We start from the raw sequence: 12639 nt of genomic DNA, 5'->3' as shown, positions 1-12639 counted from the left end.
GTTACAGATAGTGAGGGTTATAGGGGTGGAGGAGGTTGCAGACAACGTGAGGGTTGTAGGGGCTGTTGGAGTTTACGGATATAGCGTGGGTTGTAGGCCTGGATGACGTTACAGAGATAGGAAGGGTTGTAGGGGCTGGATGACGTTACAGATTTAGGGAGGGTTGTAGGGCAGGAGGAGGTTACAGATATAGAGATGGTTGTAGACATGGAGGTGGTTACTTTGATTGGGATATGTGTGTGGCTAGAGGATGTTACAATAATAGGGAGGTTTGTAGAGATGGATAAATTTACAGGGCTGGGGAGTTTACTAGGTCTGGTGCAGATTACAGCGATAGGGAGTTTTCTAGGGCTGGAGGAAGTTACTGGGATAAAGAGGTTTGGAGGGATGGAGGTATTTTCCAGAGATAGGGCGCGTCGTATGGGCTGGATGACGTTAGATAGGGAGGCTTTTAGGAGCTAGAGCAGATTACATAGATAGTGGGTGTTGTAGGGCTGGAGGAGGTTAAAGAGATCGGGCGGGCTGGAGGAGCTGGAGGAGATTACAGAGATAGGGAGGGTTGTAGGTCTGGAGGAGGTTACAGAGACAGGGAGGTTTCTAGGGCTGGACGAGGTTACAGAGATAGAGAGGGCTGCAGGAGCTTGAGGAGGCTACAGAGATAGAGAGAGCTGCAGGGGCTGGATGAGTTTACAGTGATGGGGAGAGTTGTACGGCTGAAGGAGGTTTCAGAGGTAGGGAGGGTGGTAGGGCTGGTGCACGATGCAGAAATAGGGTGTTTTGTAGATTTTGGGAGAGGTTACAGAGATAAGGAGCGTTGTAGGCCCTTTAGGAGCTTACCGAGATAGAGGTGGGTGTAGAGTTGGAGGAGGTTGCAGGGATAGGGAAGGTTACAGGGCTGGCGGATGTTACAGTGCTAAGCAGGTTTGTTTAGGCTGGTGGAGATTACAGAGATAGGGAGATTATTTAGGGTTGTAGGGCTGAAGGAGGTTACACAGATAGGGAGGGTTGAACGGCTCGTTCACGTTACAGGAATAGGGATATTGGAGGGGCTGGAGGAGGTTACAGAGACAGTGGGTTCTGGCTAAGAGGAGGTTACAGAGATCGGGCCGCTTCTTGGTCTGGGGGAAGTTCCTGGGATATACTCCACACCAATCACTGTGACACTCTGATATAGCCCGCATCCCTCACTGTATCACCCTAATAGACCCCACGCCACTGAATGTAACACTGCTACTTGCACACACTCCACAGTGTAACATACACTGATATACTCCACACCAATCACTGTGACACTCTGATATAGCCCGCATCCCTCACTGTAACACTCTAATAGACCCCACGCCACTGAATGTAACACTGCTATTTGCACACACTCCACAGTGTAACATACACTGATATGCTTCATATCCGCAATGTAATACTCTGATATAACCGACACCCTCAGTGTAAAACTCTAATAGACCCCACGCCACTGAATGTAACACTGCTATATACCAACACACAACAGTGTAACTTAAGCTGATATTCTTCATATCCTCAATGTAGTACTCTGATATAACCCATACCCTCACTATAACATTATGATATAGCCCAGACCCCGCACTATAACATTCTGATATACTCCAAATGCCTCATTGTAAACCATTGATATACCCCACACTCTTCACTTTAACACTTTGATGTACCCTACTCCCATCACTCTAACACTCTGATACATCCCACAGCCCGCACTGCTATTTCAAACACTCTTCTCTGTCCATCTCTGATATACCACATCCCACTAAATGTAAAACTCCTATATATCCCAAACTTCTCAGTGCAACGCCCTGAGATGCCCAAAAACCCCGTAAACCTCTGATATAGACCTCAAACCTCGCTATAGTTCTCTGATATACGCCTCACCCATCATTATATCGCTCTGACATGCCCCACACCCCTCAATTTAACACTCTGATATACCCCAAACCCCTCACTGTAGCACTATGATATAGCCAACAACTCTCACTTTACCACTCTGCTTTTCCCCACACCCCTCACTGTTACACTCTGATATTCCCCACATCCCTCGCTGTAACAACCTGGCGTACCTCACAGCCCTCACACAAAAATTGATATACGCCACACTCCGTAATGCTCTGATATACCCCACACACCTCACTGTAATACTGATATACCTCACATCAATTTGATATAGTCCGGCACCCCCACTTTAACACTCTGTTATACTCCGCCTCCATCCCTGTAACAAACTGTGCTGTACTCCACCCCAATCACTGTAACACACTCTGATATACTCCAGACCAATCACTGTAACACTCTGATATAGCCCGCATCCTTCACTATAACACTCTAATACACCACACACCACTCAGTGTAACACTCTTATATACCCCACACCGTTACATACTCTGATATACTTCACACCCATCAATGTAATTCTCTGATATAACCCACACATTCACTGTAACATTATGATATAGCCCACACACCTCACTGTAATACTCTGCATTTTCCCACATACCTCGCTTTAAAACGCTTATATACGCCACATCCATTACTCGAACACTGATTTACCCCACACCCCTCACTTTTAACATTTTATATACCCCACATCTCTCACTCTATTATATACCACACACCCCTCACTGTAACAATCTGATATACCCACACCCCTCACTGTAACACACGCTGATATAATCCACCTCCATCACTTTAACACACTCTGATATAGTGGAAAACTCTCACTGAAGCAATATGCTATAGCCCACTCCCCTCACTGTAATACTCTAACATACCCCACACACCACACAGTAACAGACAGATATGCCCCACACCACTCACTCTAACACCCTATATACACCACACTCCCCGGAGCACTCTGCTTTTCCCATACTCCTCACTGCCAATTCCTGATGCACTACAAAGCCAACACTAGAACACTCTGAAATAACACAGACACCACATAGTAATAATCTCATTCAACCCACACCCCTCACTGTAACAATCTGATAGACCCCACACCACTCAATGTAACATTCTGATATACCCTACACCCCTCACTGTAACACTCTGATACACCCCACACCACTCAATGTAACAGTCTGATATGCTCTAGACCACTCAATGTAAAACACTGTGATACACCACACCCCTCACTGTAACACTCTGATAGAACCTACACCACTCACTGTAGCAATCTGATTTACCCCCGACCATTCATTGTAACACTCTGATATAGACCACACCGTCAGTGTTACACCATGATATACCGCAAACCCCTCACTCTGAGACTCAAATATACACCTCACCCTTCACTTTAGCACTCTGATATACACCACGACCCTCACTGTAACAATCTGATACGCTTAACAACACTCAATGTAACAGACTGCTATTCCCCACAGTTCTCACTCTGACACTCTGATATGCGACACCCAACTAAAGGTAACACTCCAATATACGCCACACCAATCACTGCAAAGGCCTGATATACACCACACCCCTCAAGTTAAAATTATTAAATACTCCACCCTCCTCACTTTAACACTATGATATAGCCAACACTCTCACTGTAACACACTTCTTTATCCCACACCCCTCAAGTTATACTCTGATATTCACTACATCCCTCGCTCTAACACTCTGATATACCACACACCCCTCTCTCTACCACTGACATCCCTCACACGACTCAAGCAATCCTCTGATATACCCCAAACCTCTCACTGTAATGCTGATATACCTCACACCACACCTATATACTCCGGCCCCTCAATGTAAAAAGTGACCGGATTGAACAAAGCCAACATAGATTTACAAAAGGTAAACTGTGCTTGATTAATCTACTGTAATTATTTGAGGATGTAACTAGTAAAATAGATAAGGGAGAACCAGTGGATGTTGTGTATTTGGACTTTCAGAAGGCTTTCGATAAGGTCCCGCATAAGAGACTAGCGTGTAAAGTTAAGGCGCATGGGATTGGGGCAAGGTACTGACTTGGATAGAGAACTGGTTGGCAGACAGAAAGCAAAGTTTTGGAATATCGGGTCATTTTCCAAGTGGCAGGCAGTAACTACTGTGGTACTGCAGGGATCGGTCCTTGTACCCCAGCTATTCACAATACATATTAATGATCTAGACAAGGGAACTAGATGTAATATCTTCAAATTTGCAGACGACACAAAGCTGGGTGGGAGTGTGTGCTGTGAGGAGGATGCCGAGAAAATCCAGGATGATTTGGACAGGTTGGGTGATTGGGCAGAAGCATGGCAGATGCAAGATAACGTGGATAAATGTGAGGTTATCCACTTTTGTGGCAAAAACAGGAAGGCATATTATTATCTGAATGGCAATAGATTGGGAGAAGGGGAAGTGCAACGAGACCTGTACGTCCTTGTGCACCAGTCCTTGAAGGTAAGCATGCAAGTGCAGCAGGCGGTTAAGAAGGCAAACGGTATGTTGGCCTTCATAGCGAGAGGGTTTGAGTACAGGAACAAGGAAGATTTGCTGCAGTTGTACAGGGCCTTGGTGAGACCACATCTTTAGTATTGTGTGCAGTTCTGGCCGCCTTATCTGAGGAAGGATGTTCTTGCCATGGAAGGAGTTCAGCGATGATTCACCAGGCTGATACCTGGGATGGCAGGATATGACGTCTGAGGAGAGATTGGGTCGATTGGTTTATACTCGCTGGAATTTAGAAGAATGAGAGAGGATTTCATTGAAACTTATAAAATTCTGACAGGACTGGATAGACAAGATGCAGGAAGGATGCTCCCGATAGTTGGGGAGTCCAGAAGCAGGGGTCACAGTCTAAGGTAAGGGGTAGGCCATTTAGGACAGAAATTAGGAGGAATTTCTTCACCCAGAGTGGTGAACCTGTCGAATTCCCTACTACAGAAGGCAGTAGAGGCCAATTCATTAAATATATTCAAGAAGGATTTGGATATATTTCTTAATGCTAAAGGGATTAAGAGTTATGGGGAGAAAGCAGGTACCGGGTACTGAACTTGGATGATCAGCCATGATCGCATTGAATGGCGGAGCAGGCTCGAAGGGCCGAATGGCCTACTCCTGCTCCTATCTTCTATGTTTCTATGTAACACTCTGATATACTCCAACTCCATCGCTGTAACACATTATAATATATATCACACCACACAATATAATTGTGATGTAGCTCACACCCCTCACTGTAACACCGTGATAAACTCCTCAATGTAACACTTGTATATACCCCACAACCTACACTGTAAAACTCTGATATACACCACAGCACTGAAGCACTTCTATATATCCCACTCTCCTCACTGCTAATCTCTTTACACTACACAGCGAACACTATAACACTCTGAAATACAACATACACCACACTTTAACACTCTGATTTAAACAACCCCCCTCACTATAACAATCTGACGTACCCTACACACCTCACTGTAACACGATGATTCACCCCACCCCACTCACTGTAACATTCTGACATACACTACACCACTCAATCTAACACTCTGATATACGCCAACAACACTCACTGTAACACATTTCTTTACCCCACAGCCCTCAATGTTAGGCTATGATGCCCCCCACATCCATCGCGCTAAACCATCTGATATACGACACACCACTCTCTCTAACACTGATATGCCTCACACCACTCAGTGTAATCCTCTGATATACACCACAGCTCTCACTGTAATACTGATATATCATGTACAGCTCTTATATACTGCGGCCCCCTCACTGTAACACTCTGATATACTCCAACTCCATCACTGTAACACATTCTGATATATTTCACACCCTATAATGGAACACTCATATAACTCACACACCTCACTGTAACACCCTGATAAACCCCTGAATGTAACACTATTGTATACCCCAAACCCAACACTGTAATGCTCTGATATACCCCACACCACTCACTGTGACACTCTGATACACCCCACATCCCTCAATGTAACATTCTTATATACCCCAAAAACCACACTGTAACATGTTGTGATATACCCCACACCCCTCACTGTAACACGCTGATTCAGAACACAAGCCTCACTGTAGCAATACAATATAGCCCACACCCCTCACTGTAATACTCTTATATACCTCACACAGTAACATACTATGATAAACTTCACACCGCACGATGAAACACCCTGATACACCCCACAAATTAACACTCTTATATAAACCACAACCCTCACTGACACCCTGGTACACCCCTCAATGGAGCACAATTATATACCCCACACCCAACACTTTAACACTCTGTTATCCCCCAAAACCCTCACTGTAACAATCTGATATACTCCACATCCCTCACTGTAAAACTCAGATATACAACACACACCACTCTCTCTAACACTGATATCCCTCACACCACACACTGGAATCCTCTGATATACCACACACCTCTCGCTGTAATACTGATATACCGCTACCACTCTTATATACTCCAGCCCGGTCACTGCAACACTCTGATTTACACTAACTCCATCACTGTAACACATTCTGATATAATTCACAGCACACAATGTAACACTGTGATATACCTCACACCCTTCACTGTAACACCGTGAAAAACCGCTCAATATAACACTCTTATATACCCCACACCCAACTCTGTAACACACTGATATACCACACACCACTTACTGTGACACTCTGATACTCCCCATACCCCCTAAATGTAACACTCATATATACCCCACATCACAAAAGATAACACTCAAATATACACATCATTCACTGTGACACACTGATATACCCCACACCCATCATTGTCACACTCTTATATACCCCACACTGTAACATACTATGAAGCACTTCAAACCTCTCTATTTATCACCCTGATACACCCCTCAATGTAACACTCAACTATACCCCACACCCAACACTGTAACACGCTGATATACCCCACACCACTCACTGTGACACTCTAATGTACACCAGACCCCACACTGTAACACTATGATATACCCAACACCACTCAGTTTGACACTCCGATATGCCCGAAATCCCTCAATGTTACACTCTTATATACCCAACACAGCAAATTGTAGCATATTAAGACATACCCCACACACTGTAGCACGCTGTTACACCCCACCACCCTCACTGTAGCAGAATGAGAGAGCCCACACACCTCACTGTAATAAGCTTAAATAACCCACACTGTAACATGCTATGACAAACTTCATATCTCTCGATGTAACAACCTGATACACCCCTCAAAGGAACACTCTTATATACCACTCACCACACACTATAACACTGAAATCCCTCACAACCCTCACTGTTACACTCTGATACCCCCACACCACTCACTGTAACACTCTGATATACACAACACCCCCAAAGCATTCTTATATACACCAAACTCCTCAATGCAAATCTCTGATACACTACACTGCCAGCACTATAACACTCTGTAATATCACACACACCACACTTAATTCTCTGATTTAACCCGTACCCCTCATTTTAACAATGTGATATACCCTACACCCCGCACTGTAACAATCTGATACACCCCACACCACTCATTGTAACATTCTGATATACACTAAACCACTCATTGTAACACTCTCATATTTACATCCCTCACTGTAAAACCCTGATATACACAACAACCCTCAGTCTAACACTCAAATATACAACTCACCCTTCACTTTAACACTCTGATATACACCATGACGCTTACTGTAACAATCTGATACAGCTAACATCCCTCACTGTGACACACTGCTATTCCCCACACTCTTCACTGTAACGCTCTGATATCCCACACCCAACTAAATGTAACAATCTGATATATGCCACTCTCATCGCTAGAACGCTCTGATATACCCCACACACCTCAAATTAACACTATGATATACCCCATAACCCTCACTTTAACACTATGATATAGCCAACACCACTCACTGGAAGACTCTTGTCTACCCCACACCACTCACTGTTACACGCTGATATTCCCCACAGCCCTCGCTCTAACACTCTGATATACCACACAGCCCTCTCTCTAACACTGATATCCCTCACACCAACCGCTGTAATCATCTGATATAGCCCACACATCCTAAAGTAATAACGATATATCTCGTATCACTCTTACATACTCCGGCCCCCACATTGTAACACTCAGATATAGTCTAACTCCATCACTGCAACACATTCTGATATAATTCACACCCCGAAATGTAACAATCTGAAATTCCTCACATCCCTCAATGTAACACCGTGATAAACCCCTCAATGTCACACTCTAATATACCCCAAACACAACAATGTAATACACTAATATAACGCAAAACCCTCACTGTAAAATACTGAAATAATCCACACCCCTCACTGTAAGGCTCTGATGTACACAAAACCGCTGAAACACTCTTAAATATCCGACACTCCTCACTGCATATCTCTGATAAACTAACAGCCAAAACTATAACATACTGAAATGACACACACACCTCACAGTAACAGTCTGATATAACCTACACCCCTCGCTGTAACACTCTGATAGACCTACACCACTCACTGAAACAACCTGATCTACCCCATACCACTCACCTTGACACTCTGATACACCCCGTAACCCTCAATGTAACACTCTTACATAACCCAAAACCCACACTGTCACACTCTGATATACCCCACACCACTCTCAGTGACAATCTGATGCACCCCACACCCATCAATGTAACACTGCTATATACCCCGCAACCCATAACATACTACGATATACTTCACATCCCTCGCTTTAACACTCTGATATACCCCACAATCCTCAATGTAACACATTGATATAACCCACACCCTCACTGTAACACTATGGTATAGCACACATGCCTCACTGTAACACTCTGCTTTGCACCACATCCCTTGCTGTAACACTCGAATATACCGGCACCCTCATTGTAACATTCTGATATACCCACACCCCTCACTGTAACATTCTGATTTACCTCACACCACTCAATGTAACACTGATACACCCCGCACTGTAAAACTGATATACCTCACACCACTCTGATATAATCCGTTCCCCTCATGTAACAATGATATACTCCACCTCCAACACTAACACACTCTGCTATACTCCACACCAATCACTGTAACACTCTGATACAGATCGCACCCCGTACTGTAACACTCTATTACACGCCACACCACTCAATATAACACTCTTATATACCCCACAGCCCAGACTGCAACACATTCTGATATACTTCACACAGCTCGATGTAATAAACTGATATAACCGACTCCTTCACTGTATCATTACGAGATACTCCACACACCTCACTGTTATGCTCTGTATTAACCCACATCCCTCGCTGTAGCACTCTAATATACGCCACACTCTACTCCAACACTGATATACTCCACAACCCTCACTTAAAGCATCTGATATACCGTACACCTACACTATTTCTGATATACCACACACCCCTCACTGAACAATCCGATATACCCCAAACCCTTCACTGTAACACACTCTGATATAACCCACACCCCTCACTGAAACAGTGTGATACATGTCACACTCTGGACTGTTATACCCCACACCAGTCATTGTGATACTGATATACATCGCACCACTCACTGGTGCCACTGCCACTTTAGTCCCATGGTCTTCAGTTTTGGTAATATGTGGTACTTTATCAAGCACATTTTGAAAATATAGAGAAATTGGAAAAGGGTGAGTAGTATCAATCATAAAACCATAGAATTGGTGAGCCAAGTTGTGTTGACAATTTTCTTAGCAGAATATGACGCTCCACTCTGATCACAGGCCTCGTCTGGTTTCAGTCAGTGAATTTCATAATCAGTGATTTTATTCCCATTATAATATTTATTTTTATTTGTTCTCAGGATATGGGTGGCACTGTCAAGGCTAGTATTACTTGCCCACTCCTAGTTACCCATGATTGAATGGTGTGCCTTCAACTTGAGCCACTGCAGTCCATGAGGTGAAGGTGCTCCCACAATACTGTTACGGAAGGCATTCAGGTTTTGACCCAGTGACGATGAATGTACGGTGATATATTGAAGGGTATGGTAGCATAGTCTTTATGTTGCTGGACAAGTAAACCAGATGCATGGACGCATGCTCTACAATTCAACACCCAACAGCTGGGGAATTTAAATTAAATGAATTAAACAAATCTGGAACAAAAGGTTAGTCTCATTAGTGGTGAACAGGAAACTACCGGTTGGCCTCAAAAACACAGCTGGTTCTCTAATGTCCTTCAGGGAAGGAAGTCGGCTGTTGTTACCCATCCTGGACGCAATGTGACTCTAAATGCCCAGCAATGTGTTTGAATATTATCTGCAAGTCACTCCATTGTATGAGGAGTCACAACAGAACCTTCTCCAGGGCAGAAACGGTTGGGCAATAAATGCTGGCCTGGCCCGCGGTGCCCACATTACAAGATTGAATAATAAAAATTTATTAATTATCATAATGCTTTTTAAAGATTTATAATGTCATAACCCGTGCCGCCATCTTTGTTACGGGCGCTGGAGCCGCCATTATTGCACGGGGGGCTAGAACCGCCGTCTTTGTGCATAGCGCCAGCGCTGCCCTTTTTGATTGGGGTGTCAGAGGTGCTTTTTTTGTGCTGGGCACCGGATCCGCTATCTTTGTGAAGAATATGCATTTCGCCATTTGCTATGGGGCAATGGAACCACCATGTTTGTGTGGCATGTTGGCACCATTATCTTTGTGTGAGGCAATGTCATTGCCATATTTGCGATGGGCGCCGATTGCACCATCTTTGCACCATGGGCCATAAGCGATTCCACAATTGATCAGATCAAATCTCGGCAGCCCTGCCATACCCAGTTGTGAATGTTGGTGACACTTAAACAAATAACGGGAGTAGGAGGCTCCAAGAAAATCCCTATCTTCAATGATGGTGGAGCCCAGCGCCTGAGTGCAAAATACAAGGCTGATGCGTTTGCAACCACATTAAGCCAGAACTGTCGAGTGAATGGACCACATCGGCCTACTCACGAGGTCCCCACCATCACAGAAGCCAGCCTTCAGCTAATTGGATTCACTCCACATGGTATCAGGAAATGGCTGAGTGCACTGGATACAGCAAAGGCTATGTGCCATGAAAACATCGCGGCTATTGTGCTGCAGACTTCTGCTCCAGAACAAGCTGCACCTCTAGCCAAGCTGTTCCAGTACAGCTACAACACTGGCATCTATCCAACAATATGGAAAACGGCACATATATCTCCTGTCCACAAAAAGCAGGACATATCCAACCCGGCCAATTAACGCTCCATCTGCCTACTCTCAATCCTCAGAAAAGTGATGGAGGGTGTCATCGACATTGCTATCAAGTGACACTTACTCACTAATAACCTGCTCACTGATGCTCAGTTTGTGTGCCGCCAATCCACTCGCCTCCCGACCTCATTACAGCCTTGGTCCAAACATCGATAAAGGAGCTGAATTCCAGAGCTGAGGGGTGAGTGACAGCACTTGACATCAAGGCAGCATTTGACCGAATGTGGCATCAAGAAGCCTTAGTAAAACTGAAGTCAATGGGAATCATGGGGAAATTGCTCCACTGGCTGGAGTCATATCTAGCAAACAGGAAGATGGTTGTGGTGGTTGAAGGTCAAACATCACAGCCCCAGGACATCACTGCAGGTGTTCATCAGGGCAGTGACCTAGGCCCAACCATTTTCAGCTGCTCTTTCAATGACCTTCTCTCCAACATAAGGTCAGAAATGGGGATGTTCGCTGGTGACTACACAGTGCTCAGCGCCATTAACAACTCCACAGATAATGAAGCAATCCATGCCCGCATGCAACATGTCCTGGAAGCCTTTCAGGCTTGGCCTGATAAGTGGCAGGTAACATTTGCACCAACGAAGTGCCAGGCAATGGCTATCTCCAACAAGTTAGGTTCTCACCTCCTCCGCTTAACATTCAGTGGCATTACCGTCGCCGAATTCCCCACTATCATTATCCTGGGTGTCACCATTAACCAGAAACATAACTGGACCAGCCACATAAATAATGTGGAGCAAGAGCAAGTTAGAGTCTAGGTATTCTGTGGCGAGACTCTCACCTTTGACTCCCCAAAGCCTTTCTACTATCATCGAGCCACAAATAAGGGGTGTGATGGAAAACTCTCCCCTTGCCTGGATGAGTGCAGCTCCAACAGCACTCAAGGATCTCGACACCATTGAAAACAAAGCAGCCCGCTTGATTGGCACCCCATCCACCAAATTAAATCTTCACTCCCTCCACCACTGGCGTACTGTGGCTGCAGTGCGTACCATATACAGGATGCACTGCATCAACTCACGAAGACTTCTTTGGCAGCACCTCAGAAACCCGCAAACTCTTGCATCTAGAAGGACAACAGCAGCAGGCATATGGGAACACCAACACTTGCATTCACCCTCCAGATCACACACCATCCTGACTTAGATGTATATTGCGGATCCTTCATCATCGCTGGGTTAAAATCATGGAACTCCCTCCCTAACAGGACTGTGGGAGTTCCTTCACCACACGGACTTCAGTGGTTCCAGAAGGTGGCTCACCACCACCATTTCAAGGGCAACTAGGGATGGGCAATAAATGCTGGCATTGCCAGCGACGCCCAC

Source organism: Somniosus microcephalus, unplaced genomic scaffold (assembly GCF_052327205.1).
Source record: "Somniosus microcephalus isolate GS21.2 unplaced genomic scaffold, FLI_Smic_1.0 unresolved_chr2, whole genome shotgun sequence".
NCBI classification, from domain to species: domain Eukaryota; kingdom Metazoa; phylum Chordata; class Chondrichthyes; order Squaliformes; family Somniosidae; genus Somniosus; species Somniosus microcephalus.
The sequence above is the reverse complement of the archived record's forward strand: the minus strand, read 5'-3'. Positions refer to the sequence as shown.